The sequence below is a fragment of the Carcharodon carcharias genome, chromosome 2, assembly GCF_017639515.1.
Source record: "Carcharodon carcharias isolate sCarCar2 chromosome 2, sCarCar2.pri, whole genome shotgun sequence".
Taxonomy (NCBI): Eukaryota; Metazoa; Chordata; class Chondrichthyes; order Lamniformes; family Lamnidae; genus Carcharodon; species Carcharodon carcharias.
In genome coordinates, this window is record NC_054468.1 from 71,715,517 (window position 1) to 71,732,278 (window position 16,762).

The 16,762-nt window shown below is 44.3% G+C and overlaps 1 long non-coding RNA gene across 1 annotated transcript in view; it reads left to right on the forward strand.

Moving 5' to 3' along the window:
- LOC121271387 overlaps positions 1 to 11,565 on the forward strand; it is a 319,729-nt gene extending 308,164 nt beyond the window's left edge. The window contains exons 3-4 of the long non-coding RNA XR_005941709.1: positions 9,381 to 9,453; positions 11,331 to 11,565. This is a non-coding gene — a long non-coding RNA (uncharacterized LOC121271387). The remainder of the gene's footprint in view (positions 1 to 9,380; positions 9,454 to 11,330) is intronic.
- Positions 11,566 to 16,762: the final 5,197 nt, after the last annotated feature.

The following is a 16,762-nucleotide window of genomic DNA, read 5'->3' on the forward strand; positions in this document are numbered from 1 at the left end:
GTGTGTGTGGTGAGAGAGTGAGTGTGTGTGTTTGTGGTGAGAGAGTGAGTGTGTGTGTGATTGTGTGGTGAGAGAGTGTGTGTGTGTGGTGAGTGAGTGAGTGTGTGTGTGTGTCTGTGGTGAGAGATTGAGTGTGTGTGTGTGGTGAGAGTGTGAGTTTGTGTGTGTGGTGAGAGAGTGAGTGCGTGTGTGTGGTGAGAGTGTGAATGTGTGTGTGTGGTGAGAGAGTGTGTGTGTGGTGAGAGAGTGAATGTTTGTGTGTTTGTGTGGTGAGAGAGTGAGTGTGCGTGTGTTTGTGTGTGTGTTGAGACAGTGTGTGTTGTGAGAGATTTTGTGTGTGTGTTTGTGTAGTGAGAGAGTGAGTGTGTGTATGTGTGTGTGTGTGTATGTGTGGTGAGAGTGTGAGTGTGTGTGTGTTTGTGTGGTGAGACAGTGAGTGTGTGTCTGTGTTTGTGTGGTGAGAGAGTGTGTGTGTGTGTGTGTAGTGAGAGAGTGTGTGTGTTGAGAGAATGAGTGTGTGCATGTGTGTGTATGTGTGGTGAGAGAGTGTCTATGTGTGTGTGTTTGTGTGGTGAGAGAGTGAGTGTGTGTGTGTGTTTGTGTGGTGAGAGAGTGAGTGTGTGTGTGTGTGTTTGTGTGGTGAGAGAGTGAGTGTGTGTGTGTCTGTTTTTGTGGTGAGAGAGTGAGTGTGTTTGTGTGTGGTGAGAGAGTGAGTGTGTGTGTGTGGTGAGAGAGTGAGTGTGTGTGTGTAGTGAGAGAGTGAGTGAGTGTGTATGTGTGTGTGTTTGTGTGTGGTGAGAGAGTGAGTGTGTGTGTGTGGTGAGAGAGTGAATGTGTGTGTGTGGTGAGAGAGTGAGTGAGTGTGTATATGTGTGTGTGTGTGTGTGTGTGTGGTGAGTGAGTGTGTGAGTGTGTGCGTGTGGTGAGTGAGTGTGTGTGTGTCAATGTGTGGTGAGATTGTGTGTGTGTGTGTGTGTGGTGAGAGAGTGAGAGTGCGTGTGTTTGTGTGTGTGTTGAGACAGTGTGTGTTGTGAGAGAGTTTGTTTGTGTGTGTTTGTGTGGTGAGAGAGTGAGTGTGTGTGTGAGTGTAGTGAGAAAGTGTGTGTGGCGAGAGAGTGAGCGTGTGCATGTGTGAGTGTGTGTATGTGTGGTGAGAGTGTGTGTGTGTGTTTGTGTGGTGAGAGAGTGAGTGTGTGTGTGTGTGTTTGTGGTGAGAGAGTGAGTGTGTGTGTTTGTGGTGAGAGAGTGAGTGTGTGTGTGATTGTGTGGTGAGAGAGTGTGTGTGTGTGGTGAGTGAGTGAGTGTGTGTGTGTGTCTGTGGTGAGAGATTGAGTGTGTGTGTGTGGTGAGAGTGTGAGTTTGTGTGTGTGGTGAGAGAGTGAGTGCGTGTGTGTGGTGAGAGTGTGAATGTGTGTGTGTGGTGAGAGAGTGTGTGTGTGGTGAGAGAGTGAATGTTTGTGTGTTTGTGTGGTGAGAGAGTGAGTGTGCGTGTGTTTGTGTGTGTGTTGAGACAGTGTGTGTTGTGAGAGATTTTGTGTGTGTGTTTGTGTAGTGAGAGAGTGAGTGTGTGTATGTGTGTGTGTGTGTATGTGTGGTGAGAGTGTGAGTGTGTGTGTGTTTGTGTGGTGAGACAGTGAGTGTGTGTCTGTGTTTGTGTGGTGAGAGAGTGTGTGTGTGTGTGTGTAGTGAGAGAGTGTGTGTGTTGAGAGAATGAGTGTGTGCATGTGTGTGTATGTGTGGTGAGAGAGTGTCTATGTGTGTGTGTTTGTGTGGTGAGAGAGTGAGTGTGTGTGTGTGTTTGTGTGGTGAGAGAGTGAGTGTGTGTGTGTGTGTTTGTGTGGTGAGAGAGTGAGTGTGTGTGTGTCTGTTTTTGTGGTGAGAGAGTGAGTGTGTTTGTGTGTGGTGAGAGAGTGAGTGTGTGTGTGTGGTGAGAGAGTGAGAGTGTGTGTATAGTGAGAGAGTGAGTGAGTGTGTATGTGTGTGTGTGTGTGTGGTGAGAGAGTGAATGTGTGTGTGTGGTGAGAGAGTGAGTGAGTGTGTATATGTGTGTGTGTGTGTGTGTGTGTGGTGAGTGAGTGTGTGAGTGTGTGCGTGTGGTGAGTGAGTGTGTGTGTGTCAATGTGTGGTGAGATTGTGTGTGTGTGTGTGTGTGGTGAGAGAGTGAGAGTGCGTGTGTTTGTGTGTGTGTTGAGACAGTGTGTGTTGTGAGAGAGTTTGTTTGTGTGTGTTTGTGTGGTGAGAGAGTGTGTGTGTGTGTGAGTGTAGTGAGAAAGTGTGTGTGGCGAGAGAGTGAGTGTGTGCATGTGTGAGTGTGTGTATGTGTGGTGAGAGTGTGTGTGTGTGTTTGTGTGGTGAGAGAGTGAGTGTGTGTGTGTGTTTGTGTGGTGAGAGTGTGAGTGTGTGTGTGTGTGTTTGTGTGGTGAGAGAGTGAGTGTGTGTGTGTGTGGTGAGAGAGTGAGTGTGTGTGTGGTGAGAGAGTGAGTGTGTGTGTGTGTGGTGAGAGAGTGAGTGTGTGTGTGATTGTGTGGTGAGAGATTGTGTGTGTGTGTGTATGTGTGTGGTGAGTGAGTGAGTGTGTGTGTGTGGTGTGAGATTGAGTGTGTGTGTGTGGTGAGAGAGTGATTGTGTGTGTGTGGTGAGAGAGTGAGTGTGTGTGTGTGGTGAGAGTGTGAGTGTGTGTGTGTGGTGAGAGAGTGTGTGTGTGTGTGGAGAGAGAGTGAATGTTTGTGTGTTTTTGTGGTGAGAGAGTGAGTGTGCGTGTGTGTGTGTGTGTGTGTGTTGAGACAGTGTGTGTTGTGAGAGAGTGTGTGTGTGTGTTTGTGTGGTGAGAGAGTGTGTGTGTGTGTGTGTAGTGAGAGAGTGTGCGTGTTGAGAGAATGAGTGTGTGCATGTGTGTGTATGTGTGGTGAGAGAGTGTGTGTGTGTGTGTGTTTGTGTGGTGAGAGAGTGAGTGTGTGTGTGTGTTTGTGTGGTGAGAGAGTGAGTGTGTGTTTGTGTGTTTGTGTGGTGAGAGAGTGTGTGTGTGTGTTTGTGTGGTGAGAGAGTGAGTGTGTGTGTGTGTGTGTGTGTGTGGTGAGAGAGTGAGTGTGTGTGTGGTGAGAGAGTGAGTGTGTGTGTGTGATTGGGTGGTGAGAGAGTGTCTGTGTGGTTGTCAGTGTGTGTGGTAGAGAGTGAGTGTGTGTGTGTGGTGAGAGATTGAGTGTGTGTGTGTGGTGAGAGAGTGAGTGTGTGTGTGTGGTGAGAGAGTGAGTGAGTGTGTGTGTGTGGTGAGTGAGTGTGTGAGTGTGTGTGTGTCAATGTGTTGTTAGAGTGTGTGTGTGTTTGTGTGGTGAGAGAGTGAATATTTATTTGTTTGTGTGGTGAGAGAGTGAGTGTGCGTGTGTTTGTGTGTATGTTGAGACAGTGTGTGTTGTGAGAGAGTGTGTGTGTGTGTTTGTGTGGTGAGAGAGTGAGTGTGTGTGTGTGTGTGTGTGTGTGTGGTGAGAAAGTGTGTGTGGTGAGAGAGTGAGTGTGTGCATGTGTGTGTGTGTATGTGTGGTGAGAGTGTGAGTGTGTGTGTGTGTTTGTGTGGCGAGAGGGTGAGTGTGTGTGTGTGTGTTTGTGTGGTGAGAGAGTGAGTGTGTGTGCGTTTGTGTGGTGAGAGATTGAGTGTGTGTGTTTGTGTGGTGAGAGAGTGAGTGTGTGTGTGTGGTGAGAGAGTGAGTGAGTGTGTATGTGTGTGTGTGTATGTGGTGAGTGAGTATGTGAGTGTGTGTGTGTGGTGAGTGAGTGTGTGAGTGTGTGTGTGTCAATGTGTGGTGAGAGTGTGTGTGTGTGTGTGTGTGTGTGTGGTGAGAGAGTGAATCTTTGTGTGTTTATGTGGTGAGAGAGTGAGTGTGCGTGTGTTTGTGTGTGTGTTGAGACAGTGTGTGTTGTGAGAGATTGTGTGTGTGTGTGTGTTTGTGTGGTGAGGGAGTGAGTGTGTGTGTGTGTGTGTGTAGTGAGAAAGTGTGTGTGGTGAGAGAGTGAGCGTGTGCATGTGTGTGTGTATGTGTGGTGAGAGTGTGTGTGTGTCTGTGATTGTGTGTTGAGAGAGTGAGTGTGTGTCTGTGTTTGTGTGGTGAGAGAGTGAGTGTGTATGTGTGTTTGTGTGGTGAGAGAGTGAGTGTGTGTGTGTTTATGTGGTGAGAGAGTGAGTGTGTGTGTGTGTGTGGTGAGAGAGTGAGTGTGTGTGGTGAGAGAGTGAGTTTGTGTGTGTGTGATTGTGTGGTGAGAGAGTGTGTTTGTGTGTGTGTGTGGTGAGTGAGTGAGTGTGTGTATGTGTGTGGTGAGAGATTGAGTGTGTGTTTGTGGTGAGAGAGTGAGTGTGTGTGTGTGGTGAGAGAGTGAGTGTGCGTGTGTGTGTGTGTGTGTTGAGACAGTCTGTGTTGTGAGAGTGTGTGTGTGTGTTTGTGTGGTGAGAGAGTGTGTGTGTGTGTGTGTAGTGAGAGAGTGTGTGTTTTGAGAGAATGAGTGTGTGCATGTGTGTGTATGTGTGGTAAGAGAGTGTGAGTGCATGTGTGTGTGTTTGTGTGGTGTGTGTGTGAGTGTGTGTGTGTGTTTGTGTGGTGAGATAGTGAGTGTGTGTGTGTTTGTTCGTGTGGTGAGAGAGTGAGTGTGTGTGTGTTTGTTTGTGTGGTGAGAGAGTGAGTGTGTGTGTGTTTGTGTGGTGAGAGAGTGAGTGTGTGTGTGTGTGTGTGTAGTGAGAGAGTGAGTGTGTGTGTGTGTGTGGTGAGAGAGTGAGTGTGTGTGTGTGTGTGGTGAGACATTGAGTGTGTGTGTGTGTGGTGAGAGAGTGAGTGTGTGTGTGTTGTGAGAGAGTGAGTGAGTGTGTATGTGTGTGTGTGTGTGCGATGAGTGAGTGTGTGAGTGTGTGTGTGTGGTGAGTGAGTCTGTGAGTGTGTGTGTGTCAATGTGTGGTGAGAGTGTGTGTGTGTGTGTGGTGAGAGAGTGAATGTTTGTGTGTTTGTGTGGTGAGAGAGTGAGTGTGCGTGTGTTTGTGTGTGTGTTGAGACAGTGAGTGTTGTGAGAGAGTGTGTGTGTGTGCTTGTGTGGTGAGAGAGTGAGTGTGTGTTTGTGTGGTGAGAAAGTGTGTGTGGTGAGAGAGTGAGCGTGTGCATGTGTGTGTGTGTATGTGTGGTGAGAGTGTGTGTGTGTCTGTGTGTGTTTGCGCGGTGAGAGAGTGAGTGTGTGTCTGTGTTTGTGTGGTGAGAGAGTGAGTGTGTGTGTGTGTGTTTGTGTGGTGAGAGAGTGAGTGTGTGTGTGTGTGTGTGGTGAGAGAGTGAGTGTGTGTATGTGTGTGTGGTGAGAGAGTGAGTGTGTGTGTGTGTGTGTGTGTGTGTGTGTGTGTGTGTGGTGAGAGAGTGAGTGTGTGTGTGTGGTGAGAGAGTGAGTGTGTGTGTGTGATTGTGTGGTGAGAGAGTGTGTGGTGAGTGAGTGAATGTGTTTGTGTGTGTGGTGAGAGATTGAGTGTGTGTGTGTGGTGAGAGAGTGAGTGTGTGTGTGGTGAGAGAGTGAGTGTGTGTGTGTGGTGGGAGATGAGTGTGTGTGTGTGGTGAGAGAGTGAGTGAGTGTGTGTGTGTGTGTGGTGAGTGAGTGTGTGAGTTTGTGTGTGGTGAGTGAGTGTGTGTATGGTGAGACAGTGTGTGTGTGGTGAGAGAGTGTGTGTGTGTGTGTGTGTGTGTGTTGTGAGAGATTGAGTGTGTGTGTGTGTGGTGAGTGAGTGTGTGAGTGTGTATGTGTTTGTGTGTGTGGTGAGTGAGTGTGTGAGTGTGTGTGTGTGTGTGGTGAGTGAGTGAGTGGTGAGAGAGTGAGTGTGTGTCTGCCTTACTCCCAGTCTCAGGTTTCTCACTCAGTCTCACCACCACACACCAGCACTTACACACCCCAGCTCACTGTGAGTGAGGGTGAGTGAATGAGCACCCTGTGACTGGGAGTGAGCCTGGCAAACACGCTCTGACCCTCACACACTCCGGTCATTTTTATTAATTTTTCTTATTTAAAATTTTTTTGCTTTGACATTGTTTTACTTTTGCTCAGCAATTGTTTCTTTTTCCAATACTTCAATTTTTTTAAAAAATTCAGATTAATGTTGTGCCAAACCTTTTCTTGCTGAAATTTCCTCATTGGCCCTTTGCATGGAAAATAAATGCAAATATGGCCTTCCAAGCAAAAAGGTTGGACAAACCTGATCTAATCCTTTCTCTCCTGCCCACAAAAGAATGTAGCTGACCTTTTCCTCTTCACTAGTGCCTTTTAGAAAACTACTGAATGTCATTCTGCACTTTTGTTTAAACTTCTCAAATGTTTCTACAACATCATGAACCTCACAACAGTGTTCACTGCTGTAGTGGCGGCTGTTTTGCTTATGCATAATTCACTCCATTTTTCTCTGCTTGGCATTAATTCTGGTTGATTTTTCTCAACCCAATTCAGCATTAAATCCATTTAAAATGTTTGGGTTTTACTCAGAGATACCTGCTGCTGCAAAGAGAGGGAAACACATTTGTACATGTACACGAGCGGGTAGTTCTTAAATCATATTGGAATAATGTAACAATATAACAGAGAGAAAATAACAGAGTGGAAGACAGGGAAGGGAGAAAGAGTAGCATAGAGGAAAAAGAAATAGTCAGTGCATAAGTGCAGAGAAAATAAGCAGAGAATGGAACAGAAGAGTGAATGAGACAGGGAGGAACAGAGAGAAGAGAAAGTACTAAAAACGAAAAACATAAAAGAAGAGAAAAGAAACAGGGAAACAAAGAAAAGAGGGAAAGGAAAAGGAAGAGGGAAACTGAAAACAGGAGGAAAAATTATGAGAACATTTTTTTAAAAAGCCATAAAGGGAAAGGGACAAGAGAACTGTTACGTTCTTCTCTATTCAATGCAAACGTACCAATCATATGACAAGGATTGGTAAAGCAATAATGTGGGGGTTCTCTATGTGAAGATACATCTGTTCATTTTTCTTTCTTTTCTGTGCCCTGTTCCTTATCAGTTTGTTTCTTTCATTTGTCTGACCAGTTCTATCTCTCCTTTGTCTGTGTTTTACAGTTCCTTCCTCTTTTTCCATTTCTAGCCTGTCAGAACAGACAATGTACAGATAGCATTAACTGGGAAACTATGTATAGCAGATCTAATCTCTACCTCTGCTATTTGAAAACTGACTACAAGTCTTGGGACTAATACATCACATCCTGTCGTGGTGTAGTGATTGACAGCAGTGTAAAATACGCCTCTTTAAAGGTACATATACATGATATCATAACATGGTCCTTTTTTTCTAAACTAGAGGTTTACCCTTAAAGAATCAAACTATTTACATGACAGTAAAATCATATAACATTATGTCTGAATACAGTCTTATACAAAGCAATAAGTTTATAAGTATCGACGGTTTGCTTATCCATCCAGACTTAGTTATCGTGATCTTTGCTAAAGGCTGTTTACGTTTTCAGAATGCTGGTTAGGGATGCTTTGTGTGTTTCTTAGACCATGTTCTGTGCGCAGTAAGACTGCTCAGCATCTCTGGTTGTGGCATTGTTTTGATTTTGCATCAGTTTTGCCGCATTGTCATGCAATTGGTTCTGGGCATATGCTGATGATTTCTGCTGGATTCCACATGCCATCAGTTGGGTGTTATACTCAAACTTTCTGTATGATATTCAGGTGGGGGTAATTCGTTACACTCATGCTGGTCATGGGCATCTTTCATCTTCCTCTGTTTTTTGATTAATGTATCTCGTAAGCTTGAGAATATCATTTATACATGGTAAGGCTTGATAGTTGTTTCACTTGGACACCAGTTCTTTACTTCTACTGCAAATGAAGGATTGAGGTTCTCAATAAAATCTTCAAAACCATGCTGCCACCATGTAACATTCTCCTCTATTCAACTTAAGTGTATCAATCATTTGACAAGGATTGGAGAAACAATAATGTGGGTTCTTTATTTGAAGATAAAACTATATACAGGTAGAGTTAACTGGCAGACTATATGTAGTACATTTAATTTCTACTGCTACATTTTGCAGCCTGGCTACAAGTCATGGGACGAATACATCATATCCTGTCGACACAGTATGATTGACAGCAGTTTCACATATGGTCCCTTAAAGGTACATACACATCATATCACAACAAGAGCCACAGAGAAAAGAGAGAAGGGGCAGGCTAGAATTGGAAAAAGAAAGGAGGGAACTGTAAAACAAAGACAAAGGAGAGATAGAACTCGTCAGAAAAATGAAAGAAACAAACTAATAAGAAACAGGGCAAAGCACAGAAAAGAGAGAAGAATGAAGAGAAACAGAAAACAGAGGAGAAAAGGAACAGAAAAAAAGCACAGATTAAGAGGGAGAGATAAAGGAAATGCAATAAACAATGGAAAGTAGAAAGGGAAACAGGAGAAACGCAGGAAATAGAGGGGAGAAACAGGAAGAACAAATTGAGAGAAAGAAGCAAGGAGAAACAATAGAGAAAAGAGAGAGAAAGGAACATGAAGTGCTAAAGGAAAAGAAAGAGAATGAAAGATAAAGGGACATGCACACCTTCAGAGAAAAAAAAAAGAGTTAATGCAAAGAAACCGAAAAATATATAGAGAAGAGAGAGAAAGGAACTGAGAAATAAGGAGAGCTGACACCCAGAAAAACACAGAAAAAGAGATAGGCATAAAGAAACAGAAGAGAGGAAACTGCGAGAGGCAGAAAGAAATGAGACCAGAGCTGAGAGAATCACAGAAAATACAGAGAGAGAGAAGGAACAAAGAGGAACATGGAAAATTAAATTAAAATAGAAAACTATCATTTTCAGAGAATTGACAGTGAAAAGGCAGAGGAAGAAAGGGACAGCAAAAATGAAAGAAAAGATTGGTACATGTAGAATGGAGATCAGACTGAAGAGAGCTAGTTTTGTTTCAAACTGTGAAATCTTTATGTGGCATTATTTTACATGCATTTTTTAATAGCCAAAGAATTTAGTTTCCTGTATTTTTTCAAAAAGATTTTTTGCCTTGTCGTGTGTGGGTTAGAGCTATATATAAATGCCATCAGAAGATGTAAACACTTCTGTGGTTGTTATCTTGTCCAGTTTCAAAGAGGGAAGTTATTGTTAATGTTAATTATATCGACATTTTCTCCTGACTGATAAGTTAGATGCACATAATCCTTGGAGAAGCCTTGTCGTCATGAAGTGTTGTTCATGGCACTAAGCTATTTGATACGCAATTCAAGTATTAGAAGAAAACAAAACCCATCCGTCCCATCTGTGTGGAAGGTAAAATTAATTAAAACCTAGCATGAAAGTACTGCTGGGATCTCAGGCATATTTGGAAAGCATAAATTCTGTTGGTTTTTCTTATTCCTCAGTTCCCCTGCTGCAGCCATGTTTTTCCAAATTAAGATGATGAAATTGGATGCTGTGGTGTAAAGAAACACCATTGTAAGTTCATCAGTTAATAGATTGTACTCCAAGGTTTCAGACATATTATTATAAATTAGTTTAAACTACCATGTCAGAGAAATGTCATATATTGTGGCCACAAGTGAGCTTTTCTAGGTATCTTCACATTGATTAAATAAGCTCCAAGTAACAAAGCGATGTCACTTGCAGTAAGGATACTTGTATACAATTCTCATCCAAGAAAGATCATAAGATCATAAGAAATATGAGCAGGAGTAGGCCATTCAGCCCTCCGACCCTGCTACTCCATTCAATAAGATCCTGGCTGATCTGACTGTGGCCTTGACTCTACTTTCCTGCCTGCCCCCATAACCCTTGGCTCCCTGTTAGATCAAAAATCTGTCTATCTCAGCCTTGGATATATTCAATGAACCAGCCTCCACTGCTTTCTAGGGAAGAGAATTCCAAAGGCTAACAACGCTCTGAGAGAAGAAATTTCTCCTCATCTAAGCCTTAAATTGGAGAACTCTTATTTTTAAACTGTGCCCCCTAGTTCTAGATTCCTCCAAAGGAGGAAACATTTTTTAAGTTATCTACACTGTCAAGCCCCCTCAGAATCATATAAGTTTCAATAAGATCATCTTTCATTCTTCTAAACTCCAATGACTATAAGTACTTAACCTTTCCTCACAAGACAGCCTCTTTAATCCAGGAATCAGCCTAGTGAACCTTCTCTGAACTGCTCCCAATGAAAGTATATGTCTCTTTATGTAAGGAGGCCAAAACTACACACAGTATTCTAGGTACGGTCTCATCAGTTCATACTCCAGCCCCCTTGCAGTCAAGGCCAGCATTCTATTTGCCTTCCAAGTACAAGCTGCACCTGCATGCTAACCTTATGTGATTCACGTACAAAGGCACCCAGATCCCTCTGTATTGAAACATTCTGTAGTATCTCTCCATTTAAATAGTATTCTGCTTGTCTATTCTTCCTATGAAAACAGGCAAGCTGACATTTTCTCACATTATATTCCATCTGCCAATTTTTTTCCCACATACTTAACCTATCTCTAACAATTTGCAGAGTCCTGTATCCTCCTCACAACTCGTTTTCCTACCTACTGTTGTATGGCCAGATATTTTGGCTACAATATACTTGGTTCCTTCATCCAAGTCATTAATCTACATTGTAAATAGTTGAGCCCCAGCACTGAACCCTGTGGTACTCCACAGCACCTCTGAAGGTAGTGCACAAGCACATGCTGGGAGGAGGGAGGAAAGCGGCCACGCATTAGGGAAACTTTATATAAAGTGAGCATTCTTCCACAACTGAGGCAGATCAGGCGCAGCTACATTGACATGCTTGGAGCTGGGCCTCTAGCTTATCTGCCCACCCAAACAATGCAGAGGCATGAAATTGCTACCAAATGCTCCTGAACTTTTCACCCCTTGGATACAGTCTGCAAATTAATGAGTCTTTTAGGGGACTGCATAACAGTTGGGCAATTGGGCATGTTGTACAATCTCCTTGCTAAAGCTGGCCTGGAGCAATCACTGGTGAATGTGCTCACAGCCCCTTGTAATGTCAGCATCCTGGTTTGGACCAGTCTCACCCATGGGTCAAGCTAACAGCGCAGCCTTGCAGTGGGGGTTAGGAGAATGCCTGCACCTGAGCTGAGAGCACAGCATGCAGTCCAGTAGATGAAGCTGCCACTTTTGGTCAGGTGGAGTGGGGCGGAGGTAGGTGAGGTTTCGGGCAGCCATGCAGCACACTAAACTCTGGCCAACCAAGTGGTGGCAGCACTCTCAGACATGAGCTAAGGAGTTCTGTGATGGAGCCAGAGCTGCACACTTAACCAAGAGAGGTCCCTGGGAGACCAATGCTAACCTGCGTGTCTCTCTCTTTCATCCTGCAGGAGGAGTACGTCAGGAGCATAGAGACTGACAACCTAGCTGTTTGCATCATGGCTTACAGAGAGCAGAGATGAAGGACAAGAGAGTGATCAAGGTGCCTGGCTGGGTAGAGGAAGAAGCAACACCCTCAGGTAGAAGGCGTGGCTGTGGCTTCTGCACACACCACTGAAGAACCACAATGAGCTGTCCCGGGTTGCCGCCTAGCTAGACCCAGGGTCTACAGATGGCTCTTGCCATTCCTGCAGATGACTGAGACCCAGTGTCACCAAAGACTGTGCATGTCCAGGGAACTGGCCAGTCACATATGCCATCTGCTGCAGGATTTGGCGCCACAGGGACATGGAGGGCATCCACTGCCAGTGGCCATGAAAGTGACCGCTGCGCTCAATTTTTATGCCTGTGACTCCTTCCGGGGCTCCACAGGTGACCTCTGTGGGATCTTGCAAGCCTCCACACACAAGTACATCCAGGAGGTCACAGACGCCATATTCGCAAAGGCACACAACATTGTGCATATCGACCGGATCAAGCAAGCCAAGAAGCAAGAGCACTGGGATTTGTGCAGATTTCTGGTTTTCCACAAGTGCAGGTTGCCATTGACTGCTCTCACATGGATTGCCTCAGAGTGTTACGCTGATGGTCCACCTCCCAATGGCTCGCCGAGAGCCCCTGGCTGATTCCTTGAGGAGAAGGGGAAGAGTGAGATCCAGCTGCCCGCAACCATCCTGCGCTGACACTTTTGGAGGCCAACTATGCGATCAGCGATGGAGTTCTGTCTGCGCAGCTGTGCAGGACAGATGTCCTGTACCAAGGTCTCCAAGACAGCTGCCATCCTACAATGTTGGCTTTGGTGCATTGGCATGATGGCGCTATCACCTCAGACTGAAAGCGGACTGCTCCAGCCTCTGTTGCAATCTGAGGAGTGCACCAGACATCCGTTCCTGATGTTCCCGTGATTGTCTTTTCAGCTCCACCAACTGATTGAGGACCAAGTCCAGAGGCTCACCATGTGACTCGGGCTCAGCAGGGTTCCTTGCCTCCAGCGGTCCTCCGAGTGCCGGTGATCTCGGGTGTCCCTGCCTCCGCCTGCTGTGGTTGTGTGCTGTGCTGTGATGGTGAACCCGAGCCTGGTCTACATGTAGGTCCCATCGGGGTGTGTGTCGCTGCGCTGGTGGAGGATGTGGGTGAGCGCTGTGATGGACCTTTGAGGGTGCTATCCTCAGGGTCCTCATCCAAGGTGCTGCTGGTGCTGGTTTCGGGACCAAGGTTGCCTGAGGGTGATGTGGCAGATGTGCCTAGGACAGAAAGTAGTGAAAGAAAGCCATGATACGCAGAAGAGTGGACTCACAGTTGAGTTGCCAGAGGGGTGATATGGTGCATGATCCGCGCTTGGATGCTGGGCACCAACATTGCTGTCACCGCAGGAATGGTCCACATCCTCTCCGGCCAACCCTAACTTGCGGTCTTTGAAGGGAGTGAGGACATTGATGTTTGGCACTCCACCCCTGGTCTGGGACCTCTCTCATTGATTGTGCATGATCTTGTTCTCCATAAAGACAGATGGAGAGAATGTTAGGAAAGTGCATGCCCAGCCAAATGAGAAGGATGCCAGGCATGCACGTGCGTGTGCTGAGTGAAGCCATGAATGGGATGAGGAAGCAATCTCCAAAGGAGTTGAGGCCAGATGGAGATGTGAGGGTGTGTGTGAGAGAGTGAGTGGTGATGTCCCTTGAGCTGGCAGTGTGTGATGGGCTTGTGAATGTGTGAGTTTAGAGTGATGGGATGGCTGACTTACCCTAGCGGTGTGGATGAGATTGTTCATCTTTTTTCTGCACTAGATAGCTAACCTCTTGTGCACAGCGTTAGCACTGACCACCACTGTCACCGCCTCCCAAGCCAGATTGGTGATGTTGATGTTGCTGCCCCTCCTGCAGCCACAGCGGGCATAGAGGTCATCACTGCAGGCCTCCACGGCATCTAAAAGGCTTTCCAGTCTATGTCTTCCGTGCAGCAGTTCTGGGCTGGTAGCACTGAGATGTGCGTGCGCCGCTTTTCTTTAAATATGGCCCCTGGCATGAGGAAGTGGCAAAGTGATGACATGGCAGGCGAATCAGTGAAACGGCGTGCTCCTTATGAGTGAATAATTAATAAGGCGGGAAGGGGACAGTTTGGTGTGAAAGCCGGACGTTGCAGCAGCCAAGTAAATTGACTTTTTTCCCGGCCGCTACAGTACTTTGTGCAAATCTGAGATGATTCTGCTCTTGTATCTGTCTTCACAGAAGGAGATACAAAAAAATATCTCCCAGCAATACTAGAGGACTAAAAGACAAGTGAGAATGAGAAACTGAAACAAATTAGCATTAGTAAAAAAGTATTACTGGAGAAATTAATGGGACTAAAAGTTGATAAATTCCCTGGACCTGATGACCCAGTGTTGAAAGACTGGCTGTAGAGATAGTGGATGCATTGGTGGTCTTCTTCCAAATTTATAGAGATTTTGGAATGGTTCCTGCAGATCGGAAGGTAAAAAATGTAACCATACTATTTAAGGTAGGAAGGAGAGAGAAAATGGGGAACTACAGACCTATTAATCTGACATCAGTAAAAGGGAAAATGCTAGAACTTATTATAAAGGATGTGATAACTGGACATTTAGAAAATAATGCTAGGATTAGGCAGAGTCAACATGGATTTATGAAAGTGAAATTATGTTTGACAAACCTGTTGGAGTTTTTTGAACACTTAACTAGCAGAATAGATAGAGAGAACCAGTGGATGTGGTGTATTTGGATTTTCAGAAGGCTTTTGATGAGATCCCACACAGGAGATGAGCAAGCAAAATTGGAGCACATGGGAATGGGGGTAATATATGGCATTGATTGAGAAAGGACAGAAAACAGAGAGCAGGAATAAATGGGTCATTCTCAGGTTGGCACCCTGTGACTACTGGGATAGGGCAAGGATCAGTTCTTGGGTCCCAGCTAATCATAATCTATATCAATGATTTGGATATGTGGACCAAATGTTTCCAAGTTTGCTGATGATGCAAAACTAGGTGGAAATGTGAGTTGTGTGGAGGATGCAGAGACTTCAAGGGAGCCCACAAGTTTTAGTCTCCTGTGTCAGTGACATTGACACCCTTCCAAAGAGATTTTCCAGTGCACAGACAGACTCTGCCATCACCTGAGCCTGAGTGAAGCCACATGTGATTAAGGTTTTCACTTTTATTTTGAGTACTATTAGTTACATCCTCTGCAAAGGTACATGCCTGAGAAATGCCAATAATGGAATGGGCACCCACCAGAAATATTTAAATCAGGAAAACACCCCTTGATCCCATTCACTCTGACAAGGTTGTGGTGGAAGTTTGCATAATTGACACTTATGCTGGGATTATAGAACTGCACAATGGTTGGACCTATCTTTATTTTGAAAAAAAATATTTAAAATATTTTTACGGCTTTAACAAATGTTTGTTATCAGCCTGAAAAATGCTATACATGCATCTTTCTGTGACGTCTCATCCACAATTGAAGTGTGTATGTTAACTTTTGTCAACGCACAAGGTGCAAGGCGCACTGCAGATGTACATGCCCGAATAGTTTAACTGATGTACTATCACTATGTACCAGCAGAGGGATCCATCTCCCAGCAGAACACCAACAAGATATTCTTAATTATGTACTGCTTCCTTCTACTTTGGTGTACTTAAGCATGCACACATATATTAAAAACAGAAAGGTACTTCAGCTTATAAAATGGAAATGAAGATTCAGCATATGTTGTACTTTATTCTTATCTAGTTTTATTTTTACAGCTCTATTATGGCAGCTGATTTGTTTAATTTAAAATATACGCAGCTGCTGGCTGATGACGTGATTTGCACCAGTTAATTCAAAGGCATCTTTTTGTTGAAAAAAAATTGAATGATCCTGTACTTTAATCTAAGCAATTTAAATAAAGCAACCCAGAAGCTTTTTTTGTGCAATTTTAATTAAAATTAACCCATCTCTTTGGCGAAACAGCTGGTAACCTTTTATAATCTTTCCTTCTTTGAATTGGCATCTCAACCTATGCTGCACTTTGGGACATTTTTCTACATTAAAGCTTATATATAAAGAGAAGCTCTTATTGTAACAACCCTGTATAAGATGAGTTAACTGTACTGCACCATAGAGACATTTTTCCCTTCTTCCTGAATGTAGACACTCTCATTAGGATGTATTTCCACTGAGGTCGACAGCCTTCCTGTGCTTCAGCCAATTGGCCCTTCGAAGCTAGACAGTGATAAACAGCATGCTTTTCTGTTATATCAGAGGGAGCTGATCTTGTCTTCATCTTATGTCCACAGGAAAGCATTTTCCAGGCAAAAATCACTGATTAGTGATCAGGAGTATTGAAAGGCAGCTGATTTTTACCTTTCTAACTTTGGTCATGGAGAACAATTTGAACATCCCCCCATTTATGGCCCAGCTATGATCAGCTAAACCACCAAAGATGAGACTTAGAAACTTTGAGCTCAAATTTAAGAAATTAAATTTATGAAATTTGGAATATGTAACAGCTTAACTTTTTAATGGCACTCTGTGAATTATTGTTACTCAGCAGAGTACTTTTACTGTTTTTGTTTGATATGCTCGTAAACTTTGAATAGTATCTCTTTTAATGAACAGGCAATGGGATCTAATTATTATGTTTAGATTTTCCCCAGAGATTAAAGGGTTAATTCCCCGACCTTGAAACGATCTGTCCAGCAGTTTACAGAACACATTGCCTTTCATTTGCCTTTGGCACCAAACTAAATACAAACATATGAACAAGGCCATTCAGCCCCTCAAGCTTGCTCTGCTATTTAATAAGATCATGGCTGATCTGATAATAATCTGAAATCTGTATCCCACCAACTGTCAATAACCTATCACCCCCTTGCTCACCAAGAATCTATCCACCTCTGCCTTAAAAATATTCAAAGACTCTGCTCCCACCACCTCTTCAGGAAAACAGTTCCAAAGACTCACAATCCACTGAGTGAAAAAAATTGACCTCATCTCTGTTTTAAATGGGTGACCACTTATTTTTAAACAGTGAACCCTAGTTCTAGATTCTTCCACAAGAGGAAATATCCTCTCCACATCCACCTAGTCAAGACTCCTCAGGATCTTATATGTTTCAATCAAGTTGCCTCTTACTCTTCTAAATTCCAGTGGATACAGGCCTAGTCTATCCAACCTTTCCACATAAGACAACCCACCCATTCCAGGTATTAGTCTGGTAAACCTTCTCTGAACTGCTTCCAACGCATTTACATCCTTCCTTAAATAAGGTTACCAGTACCGTACACAGTACTCCAAATGTGGTCTCACTAGTGCTCTGTATAACTGAAGCATAACCTCCCCACTTTTGTATTCAATTCACCTCGTAATAAATGATAACT